Here is a 26,326-nt window from a genome sequence, read left to right as displayed (position 1 = left end):
ATGACTAGAATACTACCCGCAGTTTTTCTACAGCATGCAAGCATATTTAAAATATTTGTATTCCCATCCATTTCATGGCGGTTTGTATATTTAATAGTACAAGGACATTGTGGGTGAAAAAATAGAAAATATGATGATACAATTAACTTCTCCTTCACTTTCAGTGCATTCTTGGAAACTGATACAGTTCCTTTCTTGTTTGTGGATGCCTGTTTTAATTATGAAAAGCTGTAATTGTAGCACGTGACACGTGTTTAGGAATTACATAAGAACCTTCGAACAAGAAACGTATTGTATTCAATTGAAAAGTACTTTCATACATGCTGTGGTTGATGCGATGGTTTGTTTTAAAGCGAAGTTCCGTTTTGGCTAACTATTATATTAATAAATTATACTATGAGAAATTCCCTGTTTTATAATTTCTATGAACAAGATTCCAATAATAAGCATGGAGAGATGCTTCTGTTGCGTTTTTAAGCAGCCTGTATTCTAAATGGAAGCTCTACCAAGGTTTGTCAAGACAGGCACTATAGATATCCCTTCGCCGCAAACAGTGCTTATACTTTACTGCAATAGCCTGGCCAGTTAAATGGGTTTTCTCATGAGGGATATTTATGACATATCCACAGGATATGTCATAAATGTCAGATAGATGAGGGTCCCACCTCTGGTCTATATTGACCTGCGCCACTCCCAAAAACTAAGAACCGGTTGAACGCATACACTTTATTTCAACCTTTGGCAACTTGAGTGGTCGCATAGGTAACATTCTGCGAAAGAATTAGTTGATAGTGTCGAAGGGACACAATGAGATTGACACATTGGATACACCACCTATTATGTCCTATCGTAGGACCAGGAATATCAGAGACGCATTGGTAAAATCGGATGTGGGTAGTAAAAAGAAAAATACACAAATGTTGCTTTGCTCCCCTAAAAATGGAAATTTTCCGTGTTTGAATTGCTATAATTGTAATCTCTTGAGGGGTAATAAATTCCAGCACCCCTACACTGGGAAGTTTTTCAATATTAGACACAGGTTTACATGTAACTTGTATTTCGTCGTATATATGATAACATGTCCTTGTTCATTAATCTATATAGGAGAAACGACTATGCCCATTAAATTGAGAATCAATAAACACAAGAGTACAATTAGGAAGAAAATGATTGTACTACCATTACCGAGACATTTTATTGAAAAAAAATCATCAGTTAAATCAATTAAAGAGGCTCTGTCACCAGATTTTGCAACCCCTATCTGCTATTGCAGCAGATAGGCGCTGCAATGTAGATTACCGTAACGTTTTTATTTAAAAAAAACGAGCATTTTTGGCCAAGTTATGACCATTTTTGTAGTTATGCAAATGAGGCTTGCAAAAGTCCAAGTGGGTGTGTTTAAAAGTAAAAGTCCAAGTGGGCGTGTATTATGTGCGTACATCGGGGCGTTTTTAATACTTTCACTAGCTGGGCGCTCTGATGAGAAGTAACATCCTCTTCTCTTCAGAACGCCCAGCTTGTGACAGTGCAGATCTGTGACGTCACTCACAGGTCCTGCATCGTGACGGCCACATCGGCACCAGAGGCTACAGTTGATTCTGCAGCAGCATCAGCGTTTGCAGGTAAGTCGATCTTACCTGCAAACGCTGATGCTGCTGCAGAATCAACTGTAGCCTCTGGTGCCGATGTGGCCGTCACAATGCAGGACCTGTGAGTGACGTCACAGATCTGCACTGTCACAAGCTGGGCGTTCTGAAGAGAAGAGGATGTTACTTCTCTTCACAGCGCCCAGCTAGTAAAAGTATTAAAAACGCCCCGATGTACGCACATAATACACGCCCACTTGGACTTTTACTTTTAAACACACCCACTTGGACTTTTGCAAGCCTCATTTGCATAACTACAAAAATGGTCATAACTTGGCCAAAAATGCTCGTTTTTTAAAAATAAAAACGTTACTGTAATCTACATTGCAGCGCCGATCTGCTGCAATAGCAGATAGGGGTTGCAAAATCTGGTGACAGAGCCTCTTTAAGGTTTAGGATAATAGATTGTGTTCCAACACTCAGAAGGGGAGGGGACAGAAAGAAGTCACTAAAAAGAAAGGAATTACGTTGGATTTTTGAGCTTAACACCTTGTACCCCAGAGGTCTGAATCTAGAGTATAAGAGAACACCTGGACTCAGATTTCATTGCTGTTTTTAACATTTTTTTAATCTAAATTTTTTGCACATCATTGGGTGATTTTTGATATACTCTCATTTTTATTTTTTATATATATTCTTTTACTGTTGAAGATTGTTCTTCTTGGAGGTTCGTTCACCACACGCCGGCGGACATACGACCAGGATGAAGACTGTAATTTTTCCTCCTTTTTTTTTTTTTCCATCTATTGTCTGTTGTCAAAAATGCAACTGTTTTCACTGGATTTTTGTAGTAATTGAGGAGATCATATGGGTCTCAAGGGAGATTCTATAGGAGCTGATTAGTAGCCATTCAGAAGTCTTGTGTTTATTACGCTGTACACCTGTCTGATGATTTTCTTCAGACACATGTTACGAGCGTTCCCTGCAACTATTTTTGATCACTTTTTGTGATCTAGTTTATATAGGCAGTTTAACAAAGTAGTTGATTTATTAGATGAGTAAAGATTAAACTACTTATTGATCCATATATATATAGCCGATTATGTCTGCATACTTATACTTATTACACTTATTTTGTGGTCAAGATATTTGAGCCACAAGATGTGGGATTGAGAATATTATGGCTTCTATATGTACCAGATTAGCTTTCCTGGCCGATTTATTTAGTTGGGAGTCAATTCTCTATTTCTATTGTGCCTCGGGGATTCATTGATAGCAGAGCATGCGCAGTCGCATCCTAAGATCGGAACTGGGAGCTGGAGTGTGGTGAACTTCCCTTCGTTTTCCATTGGCAGAACAATGATTGATGCGCATAGATATTAACTGTCGATTGAAGATGTATTGTATGTCGTTTTTATAAACATTTTTACTATTATGTAACAAGTTGACGGATGTCATTAACACTAATATACAATTCACCTGGGAGACACTGATCACGGTTTTCATTGGCTGAAATGTACCATGTGATTTTTTGTATTCACCTATTTAAGGAGGATGTTTTAAGATATAATGTTAGGCTTGACAAAGACCCTACACTTACTACGGGTCGAAGCGTTGCCTGTTTGTCTTGGATGTTTTCACAATAAAACCTCTTTGAAGTTCTGGAGACGCGTGCTGTTGACCTACTATTTGTCTTGGAATATCCTGTGGATAGGTCATAAATGTCCCTCGTGGGAAAACCCCTTTAATTGTCAGATGGGGAATAGCGGAGTAGTCCAATCGGGGGCTATGCCCCACAGAGTGAAATCTACGCCAACTAGGAACTGGTGTAGGTTTCCGCCGTAATTTAGGTCCGGTTTATAGTGTAATATACAATATACAGGGGTGTGCATAAGTAGGTATATAGATGAAGATTTTTCAAACTGTCTAATAACAATTTTGTGAGGAATTTTGAATGAAGAAGCACAAGGAGACTGCATTATTAGAAAAATAACTTGGTCGGGTGAAGCCAACTTCCAACTTTTAAGTGCTGTTAACCCCCTTAAGGACAAGGACAATTTTGGCCTTGAGGACAGAACAATGTTTTTAGATTTCCCTCTTTGAATCCCGGCGCTCATAACTTTTTTACATTTTTGTACGACATAGTTATTTGAGAGTTTGTTTTTTGCGGGATGATTTGTACTTCATCTAGGTACTATTTTTTGGTACAAATACATTATCGTTTGCTTTATATGAATTTTTATTTTGGCAAAAATGCAGAAAAAAAGCAGTTCCGCTGCAGCTTTCATTTATTTATATTTCATTTTTTTTACACCATGCATCAATCATCATTAAAAAAATTCTACATTTCCGTATATCCTCGTTTATCTGGCGTGGCACACGTCCTAGAATATCCAGGTCCACTCTCTGCTCGCTGAAGACAGACGGGGGATTGGGTGTTCCTAATATCTCTAAATATTATCAAGCAGCCATGATAGCATCCTTGCCTAAAATACACGTTTCGGTAAATATGCCTCTATGGGTGTACCTGGATATTCCGGAGGTGTCGCCCACCCCGATACAATCTCTGCCCTGGATGCCACCATCCTTACGTCCTACACATCTCTCCCCTTCTCTTACACACATTTTAACGGTCTGGGACTCTATCAAATATTCCAGTAGATTGATTTCTCCACATCTTCCCCTTATTTCTATATGGCACAACCCTTTGTTCTCTCCTGGCGCAGACAACTATTATGCCTTTAAATGGTGGTGGTCGAATGACATACTTAGAGTTCACCAACTCCTCACGCCCACTCACTCTCGGATTCTCTCGTTCTGTGAACTCCAGACCTCTAAGCAGATCCCCAGTGGCGAGATATTCAGATATCTACAACTTAAAAACTGGATTACTTCTCTTCTTAACAACAGGGAAACATCTGACTCTTGCTCACAGTTCGAGAGAATCTGTAGTATCTGCCCAACCTCGAGAGGGATGATATCCCTCTTATACAAATGGCTCCTCAACAATCCATCCCCTACCCCTCATACATATGTGGACCGATGGCACCGGGACTTGGGGATGACGCTGGAACTGGCTGAGTGGCGTAGTATCTGGAGCACAGTTTCACATTGCTCTATCAATACGAATATCTTAGAATCCGCATATAAAGTTATGATGCGGTGGTACCTGGTCCCCAGCCGAATTGCGCATGCATTTCCCTCTTACCCTGCTTCCTGCTTTAGGGGATGCCCCGCGCCTGGTGACATGTTCCACATATGGTGGTCCTGCCCTAAACTCGTTAGATTCTGGAGCAGAGTCTTTGGTCTCGCTCAGAGTCTGTTTGGTATAATTTTGCATAAAGATCCTAAGTTAGCTCTCCTCCACCTTAAACCCTCTGATCTAACGCATGCACAATTTCAATTGTTTTCTTACATCCTATTGGCTGCCAAAATGACTATTGCCCACTCCTGGAAAAAGCAGTCAGTAATTTTTGCAGGTGTCAAAACCAGAATGGACCAAATATTTATAAACGAAAAACTCACAAGTATTTTATTGGATAGGATTGCCAGATTCGAGTTGCTTTGGCTGCCCTGGATCAATTACGCCTACTCTCACCTACCTGGTGCCATGATCACCGCCTTTTGACAATTTGCTAATGATTTTTCTCTAGATCTCTGGCCGACCACACCTTTACCTTTCCCTGTCTTTTTGTTCCCCTCTTTCCATTCCCTCTTTCCACTTCTCAATTTTGTTTCCTCTTTTTACATGCTCTTATCAACACCGTCCTGACTGTTTGACATACTGCCTAGTACATTTCTGTATCAGTTGCGATATATTATATATTGTGTATCTCCCCCCTTTTTTTTTTTGTGTATGTTTATGCAATATATTTCCTTACCTTGTTGAAAAAACTCAATAAAACTTGTTGAAAAGAAAAAAATTCTACATTTGTTGTACGGGTTGTTACGGTCATGGCAATACCAAATATGTCTATACTATTTCATGTTTTGAAACAACCTATAGAGAAAATGGTCAAGTACAACTCCGACATAAATTGTAATAGAAAAACATCTTTATTAACAGTCAGAAACAAGAACAATCTAAAAATGAGTCATACAATGTAGAAAGGCGTCAGCCCATGCAGGATATCTGAGAATAATATTAGGGTACGAACATGTATAGCAAAGACCTAATTTATTGGATGCTGATGTTAATGATAATGATACACTAGATATATATAACTTGCAAAAACAATATAAATATAAAGTGCTAGTGTGTGAAAACGGTGTTCTTCCTATATTGAAGATACCATAAATTTGTAGATAGGTGTAACAAGTATATATATATAGATAGTGTAACAACAAAATGCAAGGGGCTCATAGGCACAGGATGCAGCCCAAACCCAGTGAAAAAGCAGCCAAGATAGTCAGATGGTATGGGTAGTGGTACGTACCCAGATTCATATCACCACATGGGGGAGACGCCAGGCCCGACACGCGTTTCGGCAGATGCCTTCGTCCGGGGGTGGCGTCTTCCCAGCGGGACCCTCCCTTATATATCGTTAAAAACAGGTGTATTCTAAATCAGTGGGGCCAGCGAGAGATGGTTAATGGCGACAAGTTGGGGGTAGCAAGATGGCTACTGCCCCAATTCCGGAAACCGCGTCATCGAAGCGGATGTGAGCAGGCTGTGTCTGACAGCGCCACCCACATCCAACTACGATTGGAGACTACGGCCGAAAGTGCGTGAGCCACTCCTCCACCCACAACCAGCGCACACCCCTCCCACGGGACCCATGAGATGAAAACATGAGATGCTGCATGTGTACAAATTGAATATTTATTTCATGTTTTGGTAGTTATATTTCAAAAAGATTAATTTTTTCTTACAATTTTTTTTATTAAACGTAAAAAAAGATTTAAATAAATGTTACTTTTTTTAATCTCATAGACGGATTTTTTATTTTTATTTTTTTTAACTGCAATGTACTGGCATATATCTATATGCCAGTACATTAGCCTGTGTACTGATTGTAGACAGATCGTTGTTAAGGCATACCTCCTTATGCCCTAACAAGAGGGAATATGGTCAGACAGCTCTGGGGTCCTTCAATGGACCCTAGGCTGTCTGGCCATACAAGTTAAGGGCCTTGATCCTGTCACAGAGATTTCCTGTGATGCAAGCAAAGGGCAGTCCCCCCCTATTCACTTTTAATGCTGCGATCAGTTTTGATCGCGGCATTGAAGGGTTTAACGGCGGAGAGAAGAGGTTTCTCTTCTCTCCGCCGTTACAGCGCGGCTGTGTATTACAGCCGTTGCCCCGCTTCTTATCGCGTGCGGACGCAGGCTGTCGCACAGGACGAGAATGCTTGTCCTAATGCGCCAAGCACCCGCCACTCAGGATGAGTATTTTCATCCTGTCGCCAACTAGTTAATAGGCACAACTGTGTTTATTACTCAACAGAAAACCCCCTTGCAACAATTGAAGAACAGTTGAATCAACCTGGGGCTACAGTTTGGGCGGCCCTTTCACGTAAAGGGGTAATTAGACCTATGTTCTACAATACAATAGTTACCTGATTGGTTACCTCAGACCTGTACTTGAACATGCTCCAAGAAAATTTAATACCACAATTGTAGTTGGAGCATAAAAATGAAGACTTCTATTTTCAGCAAGATGGGGCCCCTCCTCACTATACATTAGCGGTGCTTAATTTTCTTGATGAAAAATTATCCAATAGGTGGATGGGTAGACGAGGCCTAGGTGAATCGCCACCACCATCACCAGACTTTACCCCGATGGACTTTTTCTTTTGGAGAGTTATCAAAGATGAGGTATATTCAAGAAAACCACGCAAGGGTGATAACATGATTCAGTTTTTAAAAGAAACATGTCAAGAAATCAATGCCAATAAAGAACATTGTGCCGAGGTGTGAGTGTAAAAACTAGAATAAAGAGATTGTATTTAATTGTTTTGTTCTAGAAAATAAATTTTAAACTGTATACCTTTTATTACATTTAACTATTTAAACTGTATACCTACTTATGCACCCCCCCCCCCCCTGTATTTGTAAGGTGACTGTGTCTCCCAACCTTTTATGAATCTACACCCTGTTTTAGCAAAAGAGGCAATGGCAGCGTTAAAGAGGCTCTGTCACCACATTATAAGTGCCCGATCTCCTACATAAGGAGATGGGCGCTGTAATGTAGCTGACGGCAGTTCTTTTTATTTAGAAAAACTATTGATTTTTACCACGTTATGACCTATTTTAGATTTAATCAGCGTCATACACTTCTCTCCATTCATTTAGTCAGCGCATAGGGATCCTGCTAGATCAGTATGTGCTGTCTTATACTGAAACATTAACGTTACTGAAGTTTATAGACAGTGAATAGACATTCCTTCCAGCCAGGACGGGATGTCTATTCACAATCCCGACACTTCGGTAACGTTTCTGTGGTACTTACAGCAGAGCAAAGCGTAATCTCGCTGTAACCTGTCATTTACAGCGTGATCTCGCGAGATTACGCTTTGCTCTGCTGTAAGTACCACAGAAACGTTACCGAAGTGTCGGGATTGTGAATAGACATCCCGTCCTGGCTGGAAGGAATGTCTATTCACTGTCTAAACACTTCAGTAACGTTAATCTGTCAGATAAGACAGCGCATAGCTAACAACGCAGTGTCACTATGCGCTGACTAAATGAATGGAGAGAAGTGTATGACGCTGATCGGTCACTGATTGATCAGCGTCATACACTCTTCTGTACAACGGCCACTTGGTCTAAAGTAAAAACACGCCAAGTTGGGCATTAAGAAAGTAATTAGCATAAAGCTAAAATCGCTCATAACGTGGTAAAAATAGATAGTTTTTCTAAATAAAAAGCACTGCTGTGACCTAAATTATAGCGCCGGTCTCCTTATGTAGGAGATAGGGCACTTATAATGTGGTGACAGAGTGTCTCTAAATACTAAAGTCAGTTTTCAATGCAAGTTGCGACTTTTTGGCGCTTTTACGACTTTTCTATGCCAAAGACTGGCATAAATTCCCCCCTCTATAGAGCACCAAACATATTTTTACAGCGCTGTACAGACATTGTCACCCTTCTCTTTAGTCCCCCTCCCCAATGGGGCTTACAATCTAAATTTCCTCTCTCCGGCATGCATAAACACATTCGGACCAAATTTATAGGAAACCAATGCACCTACCAGCATTTTTTTTTAAATTGTTTGCGAAAAACCGGAGTACCAGGTTGAAACCCACACAAACACAGGGAGAACATACAAACTCCATGCAGAAGTTATCCTTGCTCATATTTGAATACAGGACAACAATAATAAGCACTGAGCAATTTGCTGCCTGTTTACATTCAATTAAACTTTGAGCTTCCTGAGATCTTTGAAATGTGTTTAAAATGTACCAAAAACCTTACTGCACTTTTCGCTATATCATTGACTAAAATAACAATCTGCCTTGTCTTGGTGTCCCCATGACACCACATCTTTTTCTCTATCTGAAAGTTTATTCTTCATAGGGATCTAATGCTCCATATTTTATAATCACTAAATAACTAGTGTTAGTTTAATGTGCATGATGATTTGGATCTAGATAGTCCTATGCCAGGACTGAACTTCCAGAATACAGGATAGTAAATGTTGACTTTGGGCCTGTAACCTCAAATAAAGGCCATGTAAACCTTTTTTTAAAGCAATTTATTTAAATAAAAATAAAAAGGTCAATCATTGTGTTTTGTGCAACTTCATAATTAGTTTTTATTAAAAGATATTTTTACTTTTTGAGATACAGCTACTCTGTATCCTGTATACATAGTAGCTGTATCTTGCGCTAAGATCTGAATCCGTCAGGTCCGCGGGACTGACATGTTCAGTGTCAGCGGGTCCTGCGTGTCTGACACGCAAGATTCACCTGTAATCGATCACATCTGGATTCTGATTGTCAGAAACATGCAGGACCCACTGACACTAAACCCGCCAGTACCGCGTACCTGACTGGGTACAGGATTCAGCGTAAGATACAGCTGCTCTGTATACAAAAAGTAAAAATCATTTTTAATAAAAACTAATTATAAAGTTGCACAAAACACACTGACATTTTTAAAATTATTTTAAAGGCTAAGGCCTCATGCACACGACCGTAGTGTTTTTCTGGTCCGCAAATTCCAGGACAGTGTTCCGTGAAATGTCCTCCGCAGTTCATCCGTATGTAATCCGCAAAATGCGGATTAAAAAAAAAAAAGCCTAGGTAAAACAGGATGACGACAGAACTCATTCCCGGTCATCGCCTAGCAACACTTCCGCAAACTGCGGTTAACACACGGAGGTGTACCCGCATTTTCCACGGGCCCATTGACTTCTATGGGCAAGTCCGCATCGAATTTGCGGGCCGTAATAAGACATGTCCTGAGTTTGTGCGGCACGGATTTGCGGACATGCGGGGACCCGTGAAAACACAGTGTGTATGGGCCCATAGAAATGAATGGGTCCGCAATTCTCCCGTGGATTTTCGGGGGAATTGCGGACGCAAAAACACGTTCGTGTGCATGGGGCCTTAGTTTAGCTATACAGGTAACATTGTATTTACTGATATGTCAAGGTAATTGTATCCAAAATCTGTAAATTGCTTGGTTGTCAAGATTTATTAATGATAGGTACAGAGGATCAAGGAGTAAAAATATATATACTCGTTGAATAGGAGAAACAAGGACTGCAGATCCACAATATTAATCAATGAACAGGAGGTTCTTTAGTTAACATTTTGATCAAATTGTATAAGTGGGTCCCTACTCTATTGGTTGCAGCACCGCTTCTGGGCCTCTTGGTTGCTTCCTCTGCGGGTGTGGTATTGTGGTGGCGGGCGCCGCCATGCAATGTTAATTAAGAACCTCATGTTCATTGATTTAATATTGTGTATTAGTGGTCCTTGTTTCTCCTTTTCAACCAGTGTAAAAATATATATATGCATTTTTCTTTCGGTGTGCAGTATTTGTAACTGGTAACAAAACAAATTTTTAAATTCTGTTCCACTGCAAAAAAAATAAAAAAATGTTTTCTTTTAAAAAAAAATCCATGTTTGTATTCGGTTATTTAATCCTTTAGTGACTCTAATTTGGACTTTAATGACCAAGCGATTTTTTTTTTTTTCCCATTTCGTTTGTTGTCGCATATCAATAGCTATAAGCTTTGAAATTTGGCATAGCGGTGTAAGGGCTTGTTTTTTGCAAGACGAGCTGTATTTTTTAATGGCACCATTTTGCAGTTTGTATAATTTATTGATAATAATGTAATAGGAAAGAAAAAAACAGCCATTCTTTTTTGCATGTAAAATTTAACATAATAAAACTTTAGTCTGTGTGTCGTTACAATTATGGCGATACCAAATTTATATTTCATGTTTTACTACTTTTGCAGCACAATGAAAACACTATTGTAAGAGCTAGAACGTTTTTATTTTTCTGCCGATGCAGCTTTTTGTTGGTACCATTTTGGGGTACATACAACCTTTTGATTGCCTTTTATTGCGTTATTGGTAGGTAGGGTGAGCAGAAAACAGCAATTCTGCCAGTTCTATTTTATTGATTATGGCTTTCATCATGCAAGTTAAATAACTTACCGTATTTTTCAGACTATAGGACGCACTGGACCATAAGACGCACACATAATTTGAGCTTAAGGGCTTGTCCAAACACAATGGAATTGCTGCAGAAAATTGCTGCAGCAATTCTGTTGAAGGTATCAGACGTTCCGCTGCGGTAAAAACGCACCATTTCCTGCGATTTTTACGGCAGAAAATGGTGCGTATTTTGCTGCATTGCAATTCTGTCCACTTTCCGCAGCAGGAATTGACATGCTGCGGTTGGAAAATTACGCATCGCAGGTCAATTTCTGCACGAAAATTATATGCAGCGTGTGGATGAGATTTGTTAAATCTCAACTACTGTGCTGCTGCTGTATTCTGCTGCGTTTTTTTTTCGTCCGCAATTCCGGACGAAAAAAACGCAGCAATTCCACAGCATGTGGATGAGCCCTAAAAGTAGAGAAATAGGTTTTTTTTACTGTACATTTCCTATGGGTAATATTCAGTACCCCACCACAATGCCAGCCACAGTGCCCCAATACGATGCCATCAAAATTGATACAATGTATTGGCAGCTATTGTGCCCTCACCCTCTCCTGAACTCACCAGACATCAGAGGAGTGGAGAGGCAAGGGTTAATGGGGCTGAATCTGCTCAGGTCATTGCTTTGGAGTTGATGCTATACGTTCATAGGAGGGGGCGTGGCTAGAAGGTCCTTGCAGATCACTACCGGCATAGATTCACTGTGCTGTGTGTACAAATGTCTGTTATTTGCTCACTGAACAGTCAGATTTGACAGAATTTTGTGTGTAAGATGTGACTGTTCAGTGTGCAGTAGGACTGGGCAATTAATCGAAAAATAACCAAAACCGAAATTCAGCGCAGATAACTGACGTCGTCTTTCGCATTTCGGTTATTGCATGCAGCCCAGCCAATGCAGTCAGTAACTGTATTCTAACAGCGATTCTGATTGGATAGCATACAGTTACTGACGTTTGGGATAGCCAATGGCAGAGCAGGCCTAAAGTGACGGCATCTACGCTACTCCTCCAGTATTCCGAAGGTACGGCTGCCTGGAGTGCAGGGATTATAATTTTAGCTCACTCAGTTACAGCAGCTGCAGGCTGGCTGCTGAGGCACATATACAGACACAAGCAGACCCACCAAATCGTCCGGTGGGCCCTGCCTGAGCCAAAATTGGTCCCCCCCATACTAGCAGCGCACGGCACAGTGCCATCGCTGCACTATTTACACTAACACCTTCTTTCTTTCAGTCAGCCGTCGCCGCTCACCCCCTCCCCCCCCCCCCCGGACGGTTCTCAATATTTCTGCTTCGTTCCGTCAGCTTCATCTCTGCTGCCGTCGCCGCTATCACCCCCACCCGGCACGGTCCCCATGCTTTGTTTACAAAACAAAGCGCAATGCATGGGGACCGTCCGGGAGGGGGGGGGTCAACGGCGATGGCAGCAGAGAGGCTGCTGACATTGCGCACCGAGCACGGCTTTAAACCTTCTGTATACTAGTAGTATACAGCAGGCTTAGGGGGTATATTATATACAGTAGTATACAGCAGGCTCAGGGGATAAATATTCAATGGCATAGCATGCAAATAGAGGGTGTGACATGTAAAAATGGGTTTGCTCTAAATCGTTCAATAATCGTAATCGAGCTTGCATGTTCAATTAATCGTGATTTTGATTTAGGTCATAATTGTCCAGCCCTAGTGTGCAGATAACATCAGATTTTTTTTTTACACACAGCACAGGACATGCTTCTTTTATAATACTGCACTACAAGGACCTTTGAATCGTGCAGCTCAGTCTCCTGCTTCTTCATACACTGGCAGCTGCGTGCATTCAGGCTATAAGACGCACAACAGAAATGTTTTGCTTTTTTTTTCATATTAAAGCCTTTTGTAAGAGGGTAAAATTGGTTTTTCATGTTTTATAATACACTTTATTGATCTATTTTTTTTTAGTTCCACTATTGGACTTCACTATGTAATCATTTGATCGTACTTCTGTATTGTAGTATATTATGCCTGCCTGTGTAAAACTGACAGGCATTCTATTAGGTCCTGACTCTGGGCATTCTCTGTTGACAGACCTGGAGGCCTTTGTTAGATCCCCGGTTGCCATGGAAACTTTCAGCATCCTGCGATTGCGTAGGGAGTGCCGATAGGCTGACTGAGGGTGCCCTCTCCCTCTGAAACCACTTAGATTCTACATTTGCTATTGGCTGTGGCATTAAAGGGGTTAAATGGTTTGGATCGGAAGTAGTTAGGGGCAGTAGAAAGGGGTCAAAGAAAAGGAAGGCTGATCCGGTTTCTGACATTCCAACCAAAATTGCCAAGTTGGGTGATGATGCGAGGGTGTCAGTCTCAGAAATGGCAGCCCTAGTGGATACTGATCTCTCTAACAGCCGGGAGAACAGCCCATCTAGTAGTCGGTGGGATGGTAATGCAGGTAAGCCAAGACAATTGATAGTCGTAGGGGATTCTATAATCAGGAAGACGGATAGAATAATTTGTCGCCAAGACCACCTCAACCGAATGGTTTGCTGTCTCCCTGGTGCCAGGGTTCGGCATGTGGTGGAACGGGTGGACAAATTGCTGGGAGGGGCTGGTGATGATCCAGCTGTCGTGGTCCATGTCGGTACCAACGACAGAATAAATGGTAGGTGGAGGAGCGTTAAGAATAATTTTAAAGAACTAGGCTACAAGCTGAAGGGAAGGACCTCCAAGGTTGTATTCTCAGGAATACTGCCTGTGCCATGCGCATCTCAGGAAAGACAGCGGGAGCTCAGGGAGTTAAATGCATGGCTTAAGTCTTGGTGTAGAGGAGAAGGCTTTGGGTTCCTAGAGCACTGGGCTGACTTTTCATTGGGGTACAAACTGTATTCTCCAGATGATTTGCACCTAAATGGAAGGGGGTCTGCTGTGCTGGGGGAGAGAATTCTAGCTGGGGTGGTGGAGTATTTAAACTAGGGCTGAGGAGGGAGGTCAATGTAGAAAAAAAAAGGGGTAGCCAGGTTAGAGAGGGGTCAGACTATATTGGTGGGGGGAGAAACAGAATGTGGGGAGAGGACTAGGCAACAAGATAAGGAGATCCTTTTGTTACAAAACAGCAGTGTAAATAAAAATGCCCAAATAATGTCAAATCACATTTCTGATAATAAAAGTGAAAAGCTGACAGGCAAGTTAAAGTGTATGTTCACAAATGCCAGAAGTCTAGCAAGCAAAATGGGGGTGCTGGAGGCCTTGATACTGGAAGAAAATATAGATCTAGTTAGTGTTGCTGAAACATGGCTGGACACTTCACATGACTGGGCTGTAAATCTACAGGGTTTTACACTGTTTCGGAAAGACAGCACAAATAGGAAAGGCGGTGGTGTATGTCTGTATGTGAGAAATGATATGAAGGCGAGTGTGAAAGAGACAATAGTGGGTGAATACTGTGAGGAGGTTGAAACCTTGTGGGTGGAACTAGAAAGGGAGGTAAACACTGAAAAAATAACTTTTGGTGTAATCTATAGACCCCCAATATAACTGAGGAGATGGAAGTTCAGCTATATAAACAGATGGAGCGGGCTGCACAGGTGGGTACTGTAGTGATAATGGGAGATTTTAATGTCCGGGATATTAATTGGTGTCATGGTTCAGCTTCAACTGCAAAGGGGAGACATTTCCTCAACCTGTTGCAGGAAAATTTTATGGGCCAGTTTGTGCAAGACAAGACTAGAGGTGAAGCTCTGTTGGATCTGGTAATTTCTAATAATGCCGATCTTGTTGGGAATGTCAATGTTCGTGAAAACCTCGGTAACAGTGATCATAATATAGTTACATTTTACCTATACTGTAAAAAAACAAACGCAGGCTGGGAGGGCAAAAACATTTAATTTTAAGAAAGCCAAATTCCCCAGGATGAGGGCTGCAATTCAGGATATAGACTGGGAAGAACTAATGTCATATAATGGGACAAATGATAAATGGGAGATTTTCAAATCTACTTTGAGTTATTATAGTGCAAAATTTATTCCTATAGGTAACAAGTATAAACGACTCAAATTAAACCCCACATGGCTTACACCTTCTGTGAAAGGGGCAATACATGACAAAAAAAGGGCATTTAAAAAATACAAATCTGAGGGTACAGCTGTAGCCTTTGTAAAATATAAAGAGCTTAATAAAATCTGTAAAAAGGTAATAAAATTAGCAAAAATACAAAATGAAAGGCAGGTGGCCAAGGATAGTAAAACAAATCCCAAAAAATTCTTCAAGTATATAAATGCTAAAAAGCCAAGGTCTGAACATGTCGGACCCCTAGATAATGGTAATGGGGAGTTAGTCACAGGGGATCAAGAGAAGGCAGAGTTATTAAATGGATTCTTTAGCTCTGTATATACAACAGAAGTAAGAGCTGCTGATGTAGCCGGTGCCAGTGCTGTTAATATATCAGTTGATATACTGAAATGGATGAATCTAGATATGGTGCAAGCTAAATTAAATAAAATAAATGTGCACAAGGCCCTGGGACCAGATGAGTTACACCCTAGACTTCTTAAAGAGCTTAGTTCAGTTATTTCTGTCCCCCTTTTCATAATATTCAGAGAATCTCTAGTGACTGGTATAGTGCCAAGGGACTGGCGCAGCGCAAATGTGGTGCCTATTTTCAAAAAGGGCTCTAGGTCTTCCCCGGGTAATTATAGACCAGTAAGCTTAACATCCATCGTGGGGAAAATGTTTGAGGGGCTATTGAGGGACTATATGCAGGATTATGTGACAAAAAATAGTATTATAAGTGACAGCCAGCACGGTTTTACTAAGGACAGAAGTTGTCAAACTAACCTAATCTGTTTTTATGAAGAGGTAAGCAGAAGCCTAGACAGAGGGGCCGCTGTGGATTTAGTGTTTTTGGACTTTGCAAAGGCATTTGACACTGTCCCCCATAGACGCCTAATGGGTAAATTAAGGACTATAGGTTTAGAAAATATAGTTTGTAATTGGATTGAGAATTGGCTCAAGGACCGTATCCAGAGAGTTGCGGTCAATGATTCCTACTCTGAATGGTCCCCGGTAATAAGTGGTGTACCCCAGGGTTCAGTGCTGGGACCACTATTATTCAACTTATTTATTAATGATATAGAGGATGGGATTAATAGCACTATTTCTATTTTTGCAGATGACACCAAGCTATGCAATATAGTTCAGACTATGGAAGATGTTCATGAATTACAGGCAGATTTAAACAAACTAAGTGTTTGGGCGTCCACTTGGCAGATGAAGTTTAATGTAGATAAATGTAAAGTTATGCATCTGGGTACCAACAACCTGCATGCATCATATGTCCTAGGGGGAGCTACACTGGCGGATTCACTTGTTGAGAAGGATCTGGGTGTACTTGTAAATCATAAACTCAATAACAGCATGCAGTGTCAATCAGCTGCTTCAAAGGCCAGCAGGATATTGTCGTGTATTAAAAGAGGCATGGACTCGCGGGACAGGGATGTAATATTACCACTTTACAAAGCATTAGTGAGGCCTCATCTAGAATATGCAGTCCAGTTCTGGGCTCCAGTTCATAGAAAGGATGCCCTGGAGTTGGAAAAAATACAAAGAAGAGCAACGAAGCTAATTAAAAGATTAAAACCTATTTAGCCTTGAGAAAAGACGACTAAGGGGGGACATGATTAACTTATATAAATATATTAATGGCACATACAAAAAATATGGTGAAATCCTGTTCCTTGTAAAACCCCCTCAAAAAACAAGGGGGCACTCCCTCCGTCTAGAGAAAAAAAGGTTCAACCTGCAGAGGCGACAAGCCTTCTTTACCATGAGAACTGTGAATCTATGGAATAGCCTACCGCAGGAGCTGGTCACAGCAGGGACAGTAGATGGCTTTAAAAAAGGGTTAGATAATTTCCTAGAACAAAAAAGTATTAGCTCCTATGTGTAGAAATTTTTCCTTCCCTTTTCCCGTCCCTTGGTTGAACTTGATGGACATGTGTCTTTTTTTCAGCCGTACTACTAACTATTCGAGCCCAAACCCGGCTGTCTTTAGACACCTTGGCACCCGCTCTAGTGGCACAGGACACTTTTATACCAGGCTTATGATACAGCCTCATGAAAAGACGGCGCTGTGGCATAACCGCTGTAAAAAGGCATATTGGCGGTCATTTAGGGGTTAGGGCCTTCTCTGCATGGCTGCATCCATTATTTTTATTTTTTATTCTTTTACCAAAATTAGAATAAAGGATTTAAAAACAGAAATAAAATCCCTGGACAATTCTATAGAAAATAATGTTGTATAACCTCTCGGGCTTATGTATCTCGTGTTGTAAATGCTGCTGAGGGGTAACGGAGCAAAACTTGTATGCATGTCAATTAATTTTAAGAAATGAGCAAATATATTAGTAGAAAAGTCTCTAATACCAGGCGACCCCTTCAAGCTGGCTATTCTTTGCTCAGTTCTGAGCAAAATAAAATTGGGGATATTTATCAAAACTGGTTCAAATGAGAAGTGGAGCAGTTGCCCATAGCAACAAATCAGATTCTACCTTTAATTTTCCAGTGGCTCTTTGGAAAATCAAATGGTGGATTGTGATTGGTTGCTATAGGCAACTGTACCACTTTCCATTTGAACCAGTTTTGAGAAGTCTCCCCCAATATCTCTATTTGAAGATCAGGGGAGAATCGGGCTGTGGAAGAACAAGGAATTGAGCTCTGGAAGCAATTTAACACGCACAGATTTTCCAATATTCTTTTGTGAGCGTGAGACCTCAGGTAATTGTAGGTGCATAGAGGATCTGAAAATAGATAAATGTCTCCCTTTCTAAACTGTTATCTACATACCAGTAGTTTTAAGGCTGTTTAATTCGATTTAGTGAGATTTTAATAATGCTATATAAATTTTTCTTTATAGTTATAAAATGTGCTTTCTTTAAGCTTTACAGCATTTATGAATTTAGCTTTCTCTCGTCATGGATTCCATGGAAACAGCATTAGACATGGGAAGTATTTTTAATATTTGACGTGACATAAGCTAGCTGTTGGAATTTTTTTTTGCCATTATGAGAACTAAATCTAAAAATATGTAATGTCAATCTATGTCACACAGAATTCATCTTGGCATATGCATTAAAATTGCCATCTCATTCTCTTGATAGTTGTGTCTCAGCTGTTTTTCATGATGATATGTTTTAAAATAGACCGCAATGAGAATATTTGATCATATATTTTTTTCCTTCAGAAAAAGTACTAACAACATGCTGCAAAATAGCCTTGCCGTGTTTGTTCTAATTGAAGCTTTAGAGCCTGTTCACATCAGCATTTCCCTTCCGTTGAGGGTTTCTGTTGCGTTAACCCCTCAACGGAAAAGCAAACTGAAACCTTCCGTTTCCCTCTCCATTGATCTCAATGGTAACGGAAAAGTTTGTAGTGGTTTCCGTTTGTCACCCTTGTGACAGGGTTCCGTTGTTCTTGACTGAACTAATAGAGCAGTCGACTGCCTTTCTGTCGAGGGGTTAACCCGACGGAAACCTCAGACGGAAAGGCAACACTGATGTATTATTCAGCAAAGTAAATTGCGTGAAAAGAGATTTGGCAGTGCATGATGTTTGAGTTTCAAAACAAAGAAATTTGCTATCATGCATTGCTTGGGTCTAAAAAGAGACCTGAGCTCTAAAGCACACTTTTTTTTCCCACCCCCCCCCCCCCCTAAAAAAAAATTGAAGACCACAAATGTACTGTATAAAACAAGTTTTTGAACACATGGTGGGCTTAGGTACACCACCTCATCAGTACACTGTAGAATTTCCTTTATAATAAAAATCTGTTTTGTGGGGCCTGGAACCTGTATCCAAAAATACATCACATACCAGTACTACACTGGCGCTCCACGGAGTATAATGGCGCTGTAGACCATATAAGTTAATATAGTACAGTTCATTCCAGTGACTCATGGGTAACGTCTTCTTTGATTGTAGTCATCCACTTTCCTTTACTTTTCAATCCGATCCAGACCTCTATGACTCGTCTCTGCAGAGTTTGCCCAGACATCTTTGGATGTTTGCTTTTCCAGCCCATCCTCATCCACTCAGTTCCCCACACAATAATAGTGTCCCACACAGTAATTGGGCATCCCTTCAGAAGTGGTGCCAACTTGGTTCCCCCTACACAGTTACTGTGCCACCCAGTAATTATTCCCCCATAGTGGCCCTTTCTCAGTAGTGGTGCCTCTTATTGGCCCCCACTGCGTTTTATTTGTTGGTGGCAGTATTACTAATGCTCTCTCCCACGATGAACAGGGCTTCAAATTCTCAGGCTGCAGGCTTCCTCAATCACTTTAGACCCTTAGCCTATGAGACGCTAAGATGGGACTCCTGTGCGATGTAGTGATGTCATCGTGCTTACCTGTGCCGAGCCGAAGACCATACCGGTGGGTGCAATTGACGTCAATGCATCGTGCTGGCCTGCGCAGTGGTCCTGTCCCAGTATCTCATAGGCTGCAGGCCTAACGTGGCCTGCAGCTTATGAGAGTGAATGGTGCAGCAGAGAGCTGATCGCTCCATGCTCTGCCATAGTATTTAACTGTATCTTCGTCCTGAGAATGCAGATACAAGTGTAAGTGGCACAAGGAATCTACAATAACAACAAAGACCCTGCTCTAAACAGTTTACAATCTACTGCTCGGTTTATACATAAGACCAGTAGCAATCTAAATTGGTGTGTTTCCATGGTTGAAATCAGACTTATAAAAAAAGATGAACTTCGGAAGATGTTGTTGTTTTTTTTTCCTGTAAAACGTGTGTGGAAACGACATCTCAGATCAACCATCCAAATATTGATTTTGCTCTGATTTATTACCTAAATCTGTGTGTGTGAAAACCAAAACCTAATGCTTTATTCACGCTGCGTATTGCCACTTCATGTATGAACCGGATATTTAGTGCAAAAAAAACCACATTAGATATAGGGCAAAGTATAGAAACCTTTCCCAAAGTGGCTCAAGACAGCCACAAGAATTATGATCTCCACAACATGTCATCTTTACAAGGAGCAGGTTGAGTGATCCTTGGCAAATTACCCTAAAGGGACATGCACAATTGAATGTAGTACATCCATACAGCCACTGTTTGGGAAGGCATTGTTTTGGTGCGATAGTACCCATTACCTATGTTTCAGGTCTATTTCCATGGAAGATACTTTATAATACCGATCGCTTACTTTTATCATTTTTCGTATTGTGCAGCGAGTTTGATGAACTACCGCAAGATAGGTCAACTTGTGTTTATGTGAGTGTGTTTGATAGAGCTGTACGGAAAAGAACAATTTGGTTTTAACTGTTCATTTTTCAGTAGATGGACAACCTAAAAGTGATACAGCTGCAAACCACGCAGGTGCATGAATTTGTAAAATAGCAAGGTCAGGAGCTGAGAAATGTGTGTATAATCAGCATAGTAACATCTGCAAAAGAAAGTCTATTCAAAATTGTAAGTAAAGGTGGTGAAGTGGAAACCTCCTGCGGTACATCAAGAGGGGCACTGGGACAGGTTAGAAGAACTTTGACTCTTCAATGGCTAGATCAATCTTGTTAGGTGAACTAATCCAAATGCAGCAAATGATGCTTGCAGAAGTCAGGCAGGAAAAGAGGAGTCTTAAGGTGGTATTACATGACCCAACGTGGGCCATGTAATCGAGCGCCGATCAACGAGACAGCTCGTTGATCGGCGCTTGTTTGCTCCTTTCACAAGAAGTTTAGTATAGGCCGCAGAGGACCCCCGTGCAATAACTGTATATGGGTCTCTTGGAATACAGCTACTAATTTGATGACTATTGCTAGTTATAAACAAGTTCCTTCATTGTGATGCAAAAAATCCCTTACTGGTATGCCAGTTTTAGTTGGGTAAGCATTATACCCTAATCTCTTATGTACAATTTAATAAAACCACTATTCGTTTTCCTTTTGAGGTAGCAGTGGGCCCCTTTTCATGCAGGGCTCCTGTTCAGCTGCACAGGTTGCACTAATGGTATGTCTGCCCCTGTTAAAGAGGTCATGTCTGCTCTCGACATGTGTGTTCTAGTTAATACTTATATGCCACATAAAATCACAATTCTGCAGTTTCTTTTCTTAGAACTCTGTGTGCCATTCCTCTGTTATTCCTCCTAGAAATGTATAATAAATTGGGACTTACCATGAATGTTGGCATTGATTGAATAGTGTTAGACTGTGTAGGTACACCCCACAACTGGTAATACCCAGGCATGTACACCAAACATTTCCATTGGCTTGTTTTGTTTTACTGTGGGAGACTATTAGCAACCTTTGCCATTGTATGCCAATACAGCGGCATACATTGCAGCCTTAGGTCGGAGGTATACCTCTGACGTATGGCTGTAACATGATGAAAACCGGTGATTGAACACATGATTGAACAGTCATAGCACGTTACTAGTGGATTAAAGTGTACTTATTTTGATATACTTAGAACTGAATTTTGGATCTATTCAGATTGATTACATAATATATATTTATAGGAGTCAGAGTTCTGTTTGTTCTGATACAGAGTTAAAAGCTCCTGCTTCCCGTCACAGCCATAGAGTTAAAAAAAAATATTCTGACTCACTCCACTAGGGTGAGCTTATTGAAGACAAATGCATTATCGAGTTCAGTGGAAATTGTATATTTCTTGCTGCAGTTGCAGGCAGCCAAAATTGTAGAATTTAACTCTAAGTATGTGAAGGGAAGCAGGGGATTGTCCCACTGTACGATGTTCAGACCAGTATAAATATAAGAATTGTATACCTGTTTAGGCTGGGTTCACATTACGCATTTTTTGTTGGTTTTGTAGAAACGCAAGCATGTAATCGGGCTTTGAATTTAATGGTCATAGACTTACAGCTGCGACACTTTGTAAAAACGCATGGGTATTCTATGTTTTTGTGGCAGCATTTCAAAAACTAAGAAAGAACAACATGATTGGTACACTAAATAGGATTTCCACCTAAATCCAAAACATCGCTTTCAGGAACCTGTCACCAGCATGTCACCTATTGAACTCTACTCACCCCTCGCTGGCCGCTGCTGTCAAAAGTTCATTGCCGTTATCGCGTCTCCTAAACTCCTCCTCGGACCGTAAATAACGGTCTGCAAACATTTTGTGCCTTTTATGGTAATAATCCAGCAGCCTCATTTGTTCCTCTTCTTATGCCCGCCCACTGCCGGAAACTGGCCCGCCCTGAGTGCCAAAATCTCGTCTGATATAGCGTGCATGCGCCTGTCATGTATGGTCTAATACCCTTCCCTGCTTCGTCCTGGTCTCAAATCTAGTTACTGCCCATGCGCTGCTATGGTGTCCCGGGCATCAGGACATCAATGTGCAAGCACGGGATTTCATGTGTGCTGGGGGAGGCGAGGAGCGGTCAACCGAAAGTAAGGAGGCGGGGTTAACTAAGAAAGGCTTAAGGAATGCAGATATGTCTCTTTTCGAAAGAAGATATGACTCTCTTATGCTCATTCGTATACGGCACAGGAACACAAAAAAACTGAATACTAAAGCTACAGAGCCGACTTAGAAGATAATTATATGTTACATACAAATGTTTTTTTCACCCACTACCACCAGGTATTGCTGGTTTAATAGGTGAAATGCTGGTGACAGGTTCCCTTTAAGTTGTCATCTGTTAAGCTTGGGCTAGTTCACATCTTCCCGACTGAACCCATTGGCTTTAATGGGTTCCGTTGGAATATCTGTGGTTTTACCGGAAACAATAGCGCAGAATACTGCACTATTTGTTTTTGGTATTTTTGACCGGATCTGCAACACAGGCCAATAACCGTGCCTCCAACGCAGATGTGAATCGGGCCTTCTAAAAAGCTTGGTAAAATGTGTATTTTTCTTGGAAACCAGGATGATCGCCAAAACAGCCACCATTAAAGTTAACACCTTTTCACACAGCTTTTCCTGACTCCTGAATGGCAACTTTGGGACAGTTGGGGGACAACCTTCATGGTTGCTGTATTGGAAGCCATGGTTTTTTTTGTTTTTTTTTACAGCTATAGCGAAGAGAAGGCTATAAGTGGCAGCACAAGGACTTTTATTTACTGGTGTTTTTGTATTATTTTATAGAGAAAATGTTCTATAATTACAGATTAATAGGCTGTATAATACTAGTTAATAAATGTGTAGCACAATGGGCTTCGTAGTAAGAGATAGTGATATTCTGTGATTGTGAATACAGTACAGACACATTCATTGTGAAGCTACTGTATTATAATACAGTATATGTATTGTTTTGTGTGTATATAGGAAATCTTTGATGGATAAGCTGGAAAAATGTCCACATCTACAGTAGATAATGTCATTTATGTGGGAAAATACCATACCTCTGGCTTATTCCATTGCATTATACCTCAATTTGCTATTACAGTTCACCTAGAGCAAGTAAATGTACATAAGTGTGAGCCTGTTTAGAGGGGAGCACTAACTTGTTGATGTAGTGTTGGTAATGAAAGTAGTTGGCAGTGAATGGTGCTTCAGAAGTGCAGCTCCTGACCCACTTGCCCTGCATAGCGAACATACTGGCTGGCAAGGCAGTGTGCGCTGCCTGGATCATTAAAGGAAATCTGATCAGAGAAGAAGTCCACGTATCTGAGCTGGGAGGAGCGAAGGAGGGAGCTGGAGAGTAGCCTCTCCACCAGAATCACAGAGCCAGAGCCTCCACTTCTCTCCGGGCATTGCCTCTCAGTAGTAGCCGGCCCACTTTACAGGATTAGTAGGTGAAATTCTTCACAGGAATGTAAGAGCTTTAGTCCCGCAACATGAGCACTCTCTCTTTTCCTTGTCGATTTCTGCTTCCCTTCATTCCAAACGCTGACAATTGAAGGCAAGTATACAGCACAACTGCTTGTTGATTCATACAAGTGTGTGTGTGTGTGTGTGTGTGTCGGTCACAGCTGCACTGATTTTCCTAGCTTGCGAGGAAGTCTGCGTGGATTGTATGCCTGCGAACACTAGGGTAATAGGAGATTAGGTAGCTGAATGGTACCTCTTCCTCGGCTTTACCTACCTTTACTTGACCTGTGAGATATCTCTCTCAGATCCTATTTTGTAAGCCCAAGAATATGGCATCATTATTTATATTTTTTCCAAAGCGTCAATCTACCGGGTAAAAAAAAGACAAAAGTTTCCATGTTATTTTTAAAAGTATCTCTCCATTTTTTTTTTTATTGTAGCGTAGTCCTTGCCACATCTGGAAGCAGTCTCTGCCATATGGCAACGTGGTAGCATTTTCATGCAGGGTGCTGCCAACTTTAGTTTATCCACTCTACCTGTGTGTATATATGCATGCTTGTTCTGTAATTGAACCCTGCATGAAAAGCGGGGGATATATATATATATATTCCCACTGTAATTATATACCCCAGCCTATATCCACCGCCATTTTTAACATGTACATTTATTGTGGTTTTTTTTTTTTGTCAGATCCTCCTCAGGGACGTGGGCGGTATATAGCTAATTATATATCCCAGATAAAATGTGTACTGTGCAGATTTATGTAAAGGTTATATAGTCCTCCAATATGTTAGCATTAATGATGTACTGTGCTGTGAAATCTGTACCACGTAGCCAACGTAATGTGCCCAGCTGTCGGCTTGTTGTTTTTCAGCTTCTCCCCCACAGTGTGGACCTCTCAGTATTCATCAGATGATGTCTAGGCTTTTGACACATCTTTCAGACCATTTAACTGTCACTTGCATTTTGTGGCCACTTTAATTCAGGACTTTTATGAGAATTTTCACTTCAGACTTCTGTTGTCTTGTTGATTTTCAGATGACATTAGAGGTCATTTTGAGGGAAATACAGTCAGGTTGAACGGAGAGGTCACCTTTTGTTCTTGAAAGGCAGTTTGTTTTGTGGTTTTTTATGGAGACTGCTTGTCAATGTCAAATTAAAGGTTAATATTGCATTTACCAGAGTGTCATATATTTGAAAGTCTAAAATATTACATAAAATTGTCACATTTAGAAGCCATTTAAAAGTGCAGTGTCCCAGAGGCTCCATAGCTGTGTAGCGATAACCGGAAGAGTGGGGAATTTGTATGCGTCTGCCTTGTTCTAAAGATCAGCAGCTTATGACCTACCCCTAAATGCATATGAAGTAACCCTATCATACCTTCCATACGTGCCAAGTGGATCCTGAGGCTAGAAAATATTGTACTGGTCTTAACACTATTGCTCAAGTCCCACTAATTTTCTGAAGTAAAACTTTCCGGCTCTCATTGGTAAAGCTATCCTAAACATTACTGGAAGGCGGCCGATACTTATTGATCTCGGGTAAACTTAAATGACGTGAGATTGGTCTGTTGCTCTGATTTACAGACATTCACATTTATATTCACTTGCAGTAGAAATCAAACAGGCAAGGCAGGCAAATCATGCAAATCCTTTCTGCAGGTAAAGATTCCTAGTCAAATCAGGCAGATGCGGATGGAGGGTTGTGAGCCGCCTTTATGGTCCTGATGGACCATCGTGAAAAGAGAAAATCTTTTTGATTTGTTTTATGATCTCCGTAGTATGTTGTTCTTCACGTGTACAAGATTCTAATGGTGTGATTTTCGGATAGTGTTTTGTCTGCTTTGTAAGGACAGCTGCTAGAAATGATGCGAATTGTTAAAAATGTGTTGCCGAGTTGATACAAATCTTTATTTTTAGGATTTGGCACAATATATTTGGCCTATGTGTTAAATATATATTCTCAAGTAGTATGTTTTGCTCTCCACTTGGATTGGTTGGAGTCCAGATGATCCCATTAAGAGTCTGGTTCCCTTCAAAGCCTATTTCTTTTTTTTTTTTCTTTTTGTTTAAATCAATGCACCTCTCTGTCTTCATTTATGGCATGATGTAGTATTGATTTAGAGTGTACTTGTAAAGAATCACGCTGCTTTCTGGTGGTACAAGATGTGTTGGCCAGGTATGCATGTGGTAGTGAAAAATGCATAAAAAGTCAGTAGCTTCTTTTTAGGGTTGCCTGCCTTACCCATTGTATTGTCAGGTGATTTGGTGCTACATTATTTAAATTGACCAGTTGCGTCACATTGTTGTCGGGACTGCACCTTTCATAATGTTAGAAAGATTTGCTTTTCTTTTCTAACACAAAATG

The 26,326-nt window shown here is 40.8% G+C and overlaps 1 protein-coding gene across 2 annotated transcripts in view; it reads left to right on the top strand.

Annotated features, from left to right (window-relative positions):
• Positions 1 to 26,326, top strand: part of OSBPL8 (oxysterol binding protein like 8) — a 324,813-nt gene that overhangs the window by 218,292 nt on the left and 80,195 nt on the right. The window contains exon 1 of one of the 2 annotated variants that reach the window (XM_075856993.1): positions 23,827 to 24,050. The exons of the other annotated variant lie outside the window; for it this stretch is intronic. The gene's annotated coding sequence lies outside the window, so the exon portion shown is untranslated. Of the gene's footprint in view, positions 1 to 23,826; positions 24,051 to 26,326 lie in introns of those variants that run through there. 2 annotated transcript variants of the gene reach the window in all.

This window comes from Rhinoderma darwinii, chromosome 3, assembly GCF_050947455.1.
Source record: "Rhinoderma darwinii isolate aRhiDar2 chromosome 3, aRhiDar2.hap1, whole genome shotgun sequence".
In the NCBI taxonomy this organism is placed as follows: domain Eukaryota; kingdom Metazoa; phylum Chordata; class Amphibia; order Anura; family Rhinodermatidae; genus Rhinoderma; species Rhinoderma darwinii.
This window is presented reverse-complemented; position numbering and strand designations above follow the sequence as displayed.